This window comes from Sycon ciliatum, chromosome 10 (genome assembly GCF_964019385.1).
Source record: "Sycon ciliatum chromosome 10, ocSycCili1.1, whole genome shotgun sequence".
Taxonomy (NCBI): domain Eukaryota; kingdom Metazoa; phylum Porifera; class Calcarea; order Leucosolenida; family Sycettidae; genus Sycon; species Sycon ciliatum.
Genome location: NC_088652.1, coordinates 2,049,789 through 2,060,963, shown reverse-complemented (window position 1 = coordinate 2,060,963; position 11,175 = coordinate 2,049,789). Strand labels below are relative to the sequence as shown.

The window sequence follows — 11,175 nt, the reverse complement described above, 5'->3', positions numbered from 1 at the left end:
ACATGCATGCACCTCCTTCTCTTACCATGAATTACACTAAGCGTTGCGTTGTACAAGACGAAGACGTGCATGCAGACAGGTGAAACACAGTGTGGCAGTATCACGCTGCGCGTTTGAGCAACTTTCAGACAATTCAAAAGCGACACTGATTTGCTCGGATCTCGCAAGAAGCAAAAAACTACGACATTAGAAGACGTCGTCATTGTCAGCATAGCGAGCTGCACAACAGACCACAGCTGTGCTCAGTGAAATCTGAACCAGAGTCATTTTCGGGGCTCTCAAATCTCACTGCCATTCAAACTTGCTAAATATTCCAGCCCCCCCCCCCCCCCCCTTCACAAAGTTCACCGTTTTATGCTGGCTAGAGTGCAAACATCAGCCACTGATGCCTATTTTGATCAGTTGACACTCTACCGTTTCTTTCTTCTTATCAACATGCAAAAGAAACAAATCATAAAAGAATCAAGAATATTTGAAACTCGGATGTTGAGCCATAAATAAATATTACTCTTGGAGAGTTAAGAGAGAGAGAGAGAGAGAGAGAGAGAGAGAGAGTTACTCTTAACTCGTATCCATATGTCCTTTTCTTTTCTGAATCAAGAATACTTTAAAGATAGAATAAAAGAGAGGATCAAAAGTCTAATTGGAAACGTTTGCAAGGTACAACAATTACACGCAGGATACTTGTACTTCTCTTTGAAGTAAGTTGGAACGTGCAAGAATTTTTAACACAAGAAAAGCAAACTTAGAAGTTGCGACTTCGGCGGTAATAGTCATGAAGTTGATTGCTCCAACTAGGAAGAAGCGTGTGTTCCTAGTTGGAACAATCAACTTCATGACAAGAAAAGCAGTAGAATTTAGCTTCAGCTGACCTTTAACACGTATTCGGAAAGTTCGGGATACCCTACCCATTGCACACGTATAGTTCCCAGTTAGGTCTGAGGTGATACGTGATGGCCATACCAGTTTACTGCCGGTGCGGTACTCTCCATTCAAAACGGCGCCGCCGTCTACAGTGTCAGTGATGACGGTAAAACCATGGCTGCCATTCGTGATGCGGATTCCATTGAAGAACCAAATTGACTCGCCGTAGGTCAGTGGAATGCCGGCCCTGTTGTAGTAGAACGCGTATGCCTGGACCTGGCAATAGACATTGGCGATGTGCAGTGGTGCTGTGGAGTTCTCTAGCAGTGTGTAGGGATCAGTTGCATGTCTATGCGGCTCACGCGTATGGTTGGCATTCGTCTGGTAATCGGAGGTCAGTGACATTGTAAATTGGGCTAAAAACATGCGGTGCATCGACACAAGAACTGCACGTGTCAGACAATTCATCAGCAGTAAAGGGATAATTTCGGGGAGACAAGCTAACTTACCGACATCAATGTATTCATTTAAGATTGGGAAGAGCAAAAGCACATTTTGCACCCAACTAGCTAGAATATGATAGTTTCGTGAAAAGACCTTTGCCAGCCTATGCCATTTTTCATATTTATGCAAGCACTATGATATTGGCTGAAAATGGTGTTGGAGAATCCCAAGATCAATGTGCATCATTTTTATGAAAGACGTCATCAAATTCAAATCCATTACTTGTAGTACAGTACTCCCTCATTGATTTGTTTCCCGTTTCTCTTTGTGCTGTGTTCATAATTGTATTTTCCTCTTCCTCCTTTTCTTATCATTATCACTCGATCTTCATCATTTTGCGAGAACTGTGGCAATACGCTCAGTGAGAAGGCAGATTTTGCCTGTGCTTCTGGTGAAGTAAAATAAAGCTAAGCAAACAAACATCAATGCGTCGATGAGATCATTTGTGCGAGGGCCTATTTTCCCACTAGTGATGGTGCATGACGATGATCACAGGCAAGGGAAGGAAAAATCAATTGTGGGCACAGATTTTGTGAGCGTGCATGCAATTCCCCGAAACATGGTATATTGAGTAATTAGTGGCTGTTTTTTTTTGTAGTCGTTTTCCGAGACAAAGGTTAGATGGTCGTCTTTTGTTCTGTGAATGAAAGGTGTGGGTCAGCCAAGTGAAGTCCAGTCGCCGGGCAAAGCCGAGGAGCGTGCATGCAGCACTGAGAGCAACCGACCTTTCCGATTCCTCCTACCGCCGTATCTTAACAGACTTTCCCCTGTACATCTCCCCTATTCCTTTATGTTTTATCTGTACGCTGAACCGACAACTTAGCCTAGTTTTGGTAAAACACAAAATATGCAACAAAGGCTTAACACGAGTCATAGAAAGAAAATGGACCAAGGAACTGTAAGTTGCTCTATAAGTATCCAATATTGACTGAGTACGAGGTCAATATATGAAATAGAAGGCGAGTAAAAGACTGAGGCGAAGCCGAGGTCTTTTACGAGGTTTTTATTTCCTATACTGACCAAGTACGAAGTCAATATTAGATTTATCACGACAAACAGTCCGTATTTCAAATTCCAGAACGATGACCTCATGAATCCCGGTTTTATGATTGCACAACCGTTGCACCATCACCTACTCATACAGTGACGCAGACCATGCTGCACTAGGCACCGTTCGACTGCGGAAGTCATAAGCAGTCAAATTATAAGCAGTCAATATAGCCCTAAGAAGTGAAATATGCAGGGATATTTGACTCCATAGGTATGGCAAAAATCTATGGGAGTCAATACTAAGGGAGTGATAATTTCCACTAACACCACCAGCGCGTGGTTGCGATGAGTTGGGAATGCAATAACACCACCAGTTATTTTTCTTCTTCTTTTCTATACATGTATCCATGACTCTCCATACGAGTCCACTCAATCAGGATTATCCTACGTTTGCTTTCAAAAAGGTAGGTTAAGGATCACTCGCTCAAGGGGCTCTCACCTTGTAAACCCTTTTTGCATTAAAAACGAGCTGCTTCTATTGCGGTCAGACGAACAATCGGCGAGTACACTCTGAGCAGGCCACTCAAATAGTCCGAATGACCAAAATTGCATCCATTGGCATTCTTTAATAGTGAAAAATAGTCCAAGATATTGATATTCAGACATTTTTTTAAACATGACATAGTTACCCCTTTCTCCACGCTAACGTCAACAATAATATTTCTATATGTAGAAAAGAAAAAGGACATTATGGAAACGAGTTAAGAGTAGCTCTCCACCACTGTAACTAGATATTATATACAGTCTCACTACTTTGTCAGTTTTGTGCCTAGTTGTTGCACTTTCTGACTGTATATATTATCTGGTTACAGTGGTGGAGAGTTTCATGTACTTAACTCGTTTCCATATGTCCCTTTTCTTTTCTACATTTATTTTTGGCTCGATACCCGAGTTTCGAATAATATTTCTGAAAATATTATTATTCACCGATCGCTTACCTTCACACAGATTGGTTGTCAACGCTAGTAGAAGAAAGGGAACACTTAGCTGGTAATGAATCGCCTGAGAGCATGCCGGGATAAAGTAAGGATATCGGCAACAGAGAAGCAGATGTGGTGATGAGGTAACAAAGAAAACCACAGGCGGGCGGCGGCGGCAGAAGCAGCAACCATATTAACAGAGATCCGCACAAGAGCAAGAACAATAACAGCAACAAGGAAGACGAACGAACACAACCTAACACCACAACAACAAACCGTGCCAAATTATTATTTTTGCTACGACTAGGCCTTGACGGATTATGCTAGCATAATTTTTCGCATAATTCCTACCAAAATCGAATAATCGCATAAATCGAGGCGAATTGCATACGAATCGCATAAAATTGGAATAATCCGCCTGTTCGCATCAAATTCCATACAGTTGTACATGTTCTACAAGACAGTAGATGCACCAGGAAGTCGTAGGTGTACGACTCCCTTGATAACATGTCCAGTCCACTACAATCAGTGACGGTCGTAGCTAGGTCGGACGGTGCGTTGACCCCGTTGAACTTCTGCTACTACAGTACAACGCCCTCTCCAAAAAAATTCTTCGGCTATTTTGCACAGAACCATCATATACATAATACATTATAGCAATAAAAACTGCTTTATGGCAGTTTTCTAAAAAAAGTTATTGTGTTCTAGTCCATGGACCTCGTCTAAAAAGTAAGAAATTAACGAAATGTGATAGCCGAAAATTAAAATTTCACACAAAACCTCACAATAATCACGACACTTGAAGATCTACAGTAATAGTACGGCTTTCAACACTTGTTTATTCCGACACTTGTACTTGTACAAGTACATGTACTGCGCCAACATGCTTGCATATGAAAGAGGACCACGAGGGGAAAAGGTCGTCTCGCATCCTGTGTGTGATTATTGTGAGGTTTTGTGTGAAATTTTAATTTTCGGCTATCACATTTCGTTAATTTCTTACTTTTTAGACGAGGTCCATGGACTAGAACACAATAACTTTTTTTAGAAAACTGCCATAAAGCAGTTTTTATTGCTATAATTTCTTTTGTTTTTTTGGCTAAAGGATATAATTGTGTAACCAATGGAATGCCATAATGATGGCCTACATGTAGCGCCTCTGCATGTTATTATTATTTTATTTATTGTACTAGGGTGTTTCCCACAGACCTATGTTCTTCTTACGGGAGCCCCTATGTGTATCATATCAAATTCAATACCGTATTATACGCATTGATGTGCAAGCCTTTTCTTGCAGAAAATGGAACTAGTCTTACATACATGTACATGTATTCATGTTCTTCTGCAGGGGAATCATATGGGTAGTGGCGGTGATACTTTTTTTACGCAAGTCATTCTGTGGATGTTGCAGAATTTCATGACTGTCATAAAATTGTCTTGTCTTTCAGAAAATTCAGATGTCCACACCCTAAATCACATTTACTTGAGAATTGTAACCAGGTGTGTGCCGCAGATGTTATTGTTGATTCAGTGTTTATAATTGTAGTCATGGGTTGTCGTGATAAGGTCATCCGGCATCATATTGTAGTGAAATCGTAATCCTGTTGATGTCGATAAAACTTTTGGAAGCAGTTCAGTGACTTCAAAGTGTCCACGATTGTCTAAAACAACACAGCAAAGTAGGAACAATAAACATGCATTAAAATGTAAACAAATACATCGCTGAGTCCGACACCTCGTTCCAACAACTACACTGATCCTGAGGATATAAGGGGCAAGGATATATGGTTTTAGGTACTGAGAGATAAACAAGGCACTCCATAATAGTAAAATGTTACACGAGTTCGGGGAAGTATGAATGATATCCAGTCAAACCTCTTTAGGACGAACATCAAGGGACCGATGGCATTTGCTCTGTGAGTTTGTGTTAATACAATTATTTCTCCAATAGAGACATGAATAGATTTCTTCTACAGCGAAGGGTTCTAAGCCAGACCAAACCATTGACTCGTCTTTTATGAAACAAATGAGTCACTGAACCTTTCTTTAGCAACATGACGGCAACTGAAACAACAACAGAGAAAATACGATACATGTACAGCACATTCTTGCAGGTACAACAAACAGATTGCAGATCGTAATTCTTGCTCTACCGGCACGCACTTTTATTTGGGGCAGTGCAATCTCGGCGCTACTCGTACTCACAAATCAAACAGCCGAGGCTCGAGTAAACAAATCCAATGGTACGAGATTTTCACGAGACTGCACCCATTGGCTTGTTTCGTATGAAGCAAACAAGTCACTGAATGCATGAACCCCTCCATAATGGAGATTTTCACTGATATGCGAATTTATTTTGCATACTAGTACTCAATGCGTCCTTGAACCTTCCCCTACAGATTGGGAACTGCCAACGATGCTATGCCACTGCAAAATTCAGATTCTACCCTATGATCGGGGCACGGAATGCCGGAAGCAATCATGACCAGTGCCTTACTTGTAACGTACCAATGGCAATGTACAATGAACATGAGTATTTCGACAACACATCTAAGCCTCAGCAGCAACATACAATGTAAGCCTTACCGTCAAGAAGGTGAACTCGCGTTCTTCGCACACTGTTGGCAAGGGCAAAGAGATACGAATGGATCTAAATCCGAATAAAATCAGCACACGTTTCCGTAAATGAAAGGGTGAGCATAAGCAAATGAATCGAAGGAAACTGGTCAACTCAGAGATCACCTGTCATTGAGTATTCCGTAAAAAGAGGCCTCGACAGCAGAAAAGCTAAATTTAGAAAAGATATCCTGTCAGCTTTTCCATTATTTATTGTATTCCACCTAAAATCAGCACACTTTTCGTAAATGAAAGAGTCAACACAAGCAAATGAATCAAAGGGAACTGGTCAACTCACCTGTCATTGAGTAATATTCCGTGAAAAGAGGTCTCAGCAGAGCCGAAGCGAAATAAGCCAGGACACGAAATATCCGAAACAGCTCATGCAAGAAGCAGTTCCAAAGAGGGAAGTTACTCGCGCATGCACATCCGAAAACGGACTGCACTGACAATGTCTGCCGTGCACGTGCACAGCACGCGGCTACCACCCGTTGGTAGATCTAATTCCGAGCACCTTACGTAGAAACTTACGTAGCCTAAGTGAAGTACCGAGCACCTTACGTAGAAACTTACGTAGCATAGCGGTGTCGTTTTTTCTGCCATGTGAACACAATAATAGAAAAGCTGACAGGATCGCTTTTCTAAATTAGCAGCATATGTGAGCATAATGCGGCATAATATGATAACTTTTAGCATAAAAATAGCATAATTCTGCAATTTTTTCAGCAATGCGAAAAGCATAATTTCACGAAAATAGAGAGGTTCCGGGGTACGATTTTCCGTGCCAAAATCCGTGTGGGCGCTACGGATTTTTTCCAGGCGAGCTCCATACGATTTTTCGGCACGGAGAATCCGTGTGGACTGGCTTTCACACGAACTATGTTTCGTATGGAGATTTTGCGTCATCGGGTGCAGAAAGATGTTTCGCGTACAAATTTGGTACGAGAAACATGGGTTTTCCGCGGGAAGTTTTGATTTCGGTACAAATTTTCAAAATAAAAAGGCATAGCGCGGGAATGTGACGTGTTTGCGATCGTAACCTAGGCAATGACGGCAAACACATAAGTTCCGTACTCCGGAACATTTTACTGCTCGAAAACGACGTATAAAAAATCCGTAGCGCCTCTACGGATTTTGGCACGAAAAATCGTACTCCGGAACCTCCCTACTATTAGCATAATCCGTCAAGGCCTAGCTACGACCATGCAACCCCCTTTTTTTCTTGCCAGGTTGCAACGCTAACGCCGAGACCTCTGGTCGCGTCGGTCGAGTTCCTCCCTGTACATCTGCACGTCGTCCCTACATCCCCTGTGTCTTGTTTTGTGTTTGTCTCCACATATTTCTTTGTAGGGATGTGTTCCCAGTAAAAAAGAAGAAAAGAAAAAAAGTTAGCAGCAGTGGCAGTAGATCAACATCAGTGTGCTGGTTGGTTATTATTATTAACTTTTATTTTACTAGGGTGTTTCCCACAGACCTATGGTCTTCTTACGGGAGCCCCTAGGAAGGTTATGCATGAGCGAATAAATGGTTTTGTTGGGTTATTTGCTTCAGGTTAAATTTATTTATTTATTAATTTTTATTTTTAAACAGTTAAACAGTAATGAAGTTGGTTGCTCCACACGCTTCTTGCCGAACTTGACACTTGGCTGCCTCACGACTGCGTGTGCTCCTCGTTGGAGCAACCAACTTCATGACTATTACCGACTATTACCGCCGAAGTCGCAGCTTCTAAGTTAGTTAAACAGTAGTACATTATACATAGCTTTTGAAACACTCCACCATTCCACACGGCGCTCTTGGCCCATATATACATGTAAGCGTGAACATTCTGGAATACCAATCTTTTCATAGATACATATACATAGACATGTATGATCCTGTCGTAGTTTTGTACTTTATTCGTAGGAGAAAAGGATTTTGGTTTCTCCATTATAAATAAAAGAATACTACTACTACTAGAAGTCCGAAAAGGCATAAGCTATTATAAGCCTGATAACAACGGACCCACAAAGCACATTCCCAGCATTGCACTGGCTGTTGAAATTTACTTGAGAGCGGTGTTATTCACAACACCATGACGTAAGAGTCAAAGCAAAAAGACAACCCAATTTCGGAAAAAAGAACACTCAATTGAAATATAATATTGAACGCAAAAGCTTAACAACAAATCGTTACCTATTAGGAATAGGCCTTGGCGGATAATGCTCGAAAAGGTGGCAGATTCTGCTTTTTTTGCACCGAAATTGGCAGAACCATACAAACCTTATGGCGGGCAATTCCTCGAATTCTGCTCCATTTCTTTATCCACATACCAAACATGCATGAAACTTACCAGAAAAGGTACCGAATTCTGCCAATTTTTCTGCCGGCAGTATCCGCCAAGCCCTAATTAGGAATGCCTACCGACATGCAAAGGCGAACGGTCACGCGGGGACTCACGCCTCTGCCTGTGAAATTCACTATTATAGAGAGTGCCAAAGCATGGTATGCTTCGGTTCATGTACTTGAATTACTTATTTTAAAGACTATTAATGTATTATTATGAAATGACCCAAAGGCAATATGCCTATCGAGGGGTTCATTTGATTGAAAGAACAGTACTACTACTAGTATGTACAAAGACAAGTAGACTTACAAGTAGACTTACAGACATCTTGATGTTCATGCGCTGCCTAGGTAATAGTATCCACCACTGAAACTTCCACAGTCACTGCAGGCGCTGCTTGGCACCAAAGACAAAGCTTGGCACAAGAATCGACACTGTAGCGAGGATACACAAACTCTGATGCTCTAAACGGTGTCACCGAAAGACCGCACCATTCCTTTCTTTGAATCAATGTTGTTGGAATTAGAATGGTTCGTCTGGAAAGATTTGGGGGGCGTCGCGCAGGCCACAGTCACTACTATGTTATGCACAGCTTTGACCGCGCCACTTTTGCACAGAGAACCAACTACAATTGTATACCCCACTCCACTGGTAGGTCTACGTATCTGTACATGCGTGTGTATGTGACCTACATGTACATGAACCAAGAGTACATGACCCCCCAGAGTGTGCAACTCCCACATACCCTGCTGTCCCGACAGAATTTCAAGTTGACGTCATTATAATTATATGACGCAATGCTCCTTGCACCAGTGATTTACAACATGTGTACGGGTGTCAACGCATCACACGTTTTTCTTTGCAATAATTTGTACAGGATCGATCGGCTTCGGTCAACCACAGGTTCCGGATTCGTCTGATAATCCGTGTACAGTGCGCATTGCATCTTCAAAATGACGTCAACTTGAAATTCTGTCGAGACAGCAGACACAGCACCCATAGTGGAGTTGCACACTCTGGGGGTTATGTACTCTTGCATGTACAATGTACTAATAGACCGGGAGACTAGCAGATCTACGTTGGGCACTGTTCGGTTCTACAAGTACATGTACCACGATCTGTACACTCTACACCCTTGTCAGGTGTGCATTGCGCGCGATGCCTAATAAGGTGGAAATTGTCAAAGTGCGTTCATACCGGTTTAGCCTTTCACAGCATCCGGTGAAGAAGCTACATCACTAGACGTTGTACTAAATTGTGGGCAGAAACCTGCGTATACATGTACGCCATCTTGGTACATGTATTCACACACAACCACACACTCCAGTAAAACGCTGGTTTTTGGACAATTTATTATGGAAACCATGCAGCCGGCCATGGGACAAGAAGAATGCCCCGACAAAGATTTGGCCGAACTGTGGTGGCAGGCCAAAGAGCATTGGTCAAGGGGAAACAGAGTCAAGTTCCCGCCACGCCAGGGTCGTGTTACATGCAAGAGTACATGAAACCCATGTAATCTTATCGCTACGAGTAATGCGACTTTGTGAGTTGTGCGTTATTGCATGGCGGAGTGCGTTCCAGACAATGCACTCAAGCATGGAGCTCCTTCTAGCAATGCACTTGGGCATTGCGAGTATGAAGTCGAGTACAATGTGTACTGCATGCAATAATGCAGTACAAATTACATGTATAGAGACTTCACGAGTCCCCGTCCATATATAGACGTCGAGGACATGCTGGTGGCACGTACTATCTCCCCCCCTTGGCCCCGGCCCCGCGCGGGGGGGGGGAGAAAGTACCACCGACAGTACTGGAGTGTAGTGATTGGATCCCCGGGTAACAGGGTGCAGTGTTTGTACCCCCGGGATCTTTACTATGCAGCAGAATGCCCCCGCCCCCCCCCCCCTCCCAACAATACATCACTGATATAATAATAAATAATAAACACAGCTCGCATCTTCCCTGAACCTGTTAGACAGCAGCAGATTCGACGCATCTGTCAACAGTGCCAAGCCAAGTTAGTCTATCTCCTGCAGCTTGGAGAGCGCTCTCCACGGAGAGATCTGCTGCCTTCAGGTCGTGCCGAATCGTATCTATCCACCGCAATGGCGGACGGCCACGGGTTTTTTTTATGTCGTTTGTGTTGATTGATAGCTCCAGTGCTTGGAACGAGGCGGATTCTGGACCCTCTCGCACCACATGGCCAAACCACAGCAGCCTGCGTCGCCGGCATGTGGCACTAACTGGAGATTGTTTTGTTTCTGTGTATAAGTTGTTATTGGTATTTTGTATTGTATTGTATTGTATTTATTTAAAAGGATTCTCCAAAAGCAAATGGATGCTTATCACGGAAGTCTCCCACATAAATATCGCAAGAAAAATGGGGAAATGGGGAGAGGAGAGTGGAAGATGAAGCATGGGAAGAAGGGAAACAAGTACCTAAATATCGAGGTATAAAAGCAGGAAAGAAATCGACGAGGGAAGAAATCACCTCTGCAGATAATAGCGGGACATTTAGATGAAAAAAACCCAGCAAGGATTAATTTCAAGGAAAAAAAATTTCTCAAACGGAAAAGTTCGGAATTCCAGTCAGAGAATATCTATGCTGAGAGTAATGAGCCTTTAGAGCAATGCGAAAATTGACAGAGGGCTGAACGCAGCGGATGTGTTCTGGAAGTTTGTTCCATTCCACAGATAAACTGAAGAGAGGGGATTTAAGGAAATGGGCGCCAGAACGAGGTAAAACTATAGAGGACGGGTGACGACAACTAAGGGATACATTGAATTTGAAACGAATTAGCAAAGACGGAAACTGGTAAAAGACATGATGAAAATACAGCAAGGACAGAATCTGACGACGCCACTTCAGGGATGACCAGTCACAAGTACGATTAA

At 42.7% G+C, this 11,175-nt stretch overlaps 1 long non-coding RNA gene across 1 annotated transcript; it reads right to left on the bottom strand.

Moving 5' to 3' along the window:
- Positions 1-1,103: 1,103 nt before the first annotated feature.
- On the bottom strand, positions 1,104-8,758 carry LOC135826468 (uncharacterized). Its single transcript, XR_010555304.1, has 3 exons — positions 8,602-8,758; positions 3,357-3,420; positions 1,104-1,280 (listed from the first exon to the last, which is right to left on the bottom strand). It is a non-coding gene; the product is annotated as an uncharacterized LOC135826468 (long non-coding RNA).
- Positions 8,759-11,175: the final 2,417 nt, after the last annotated feature.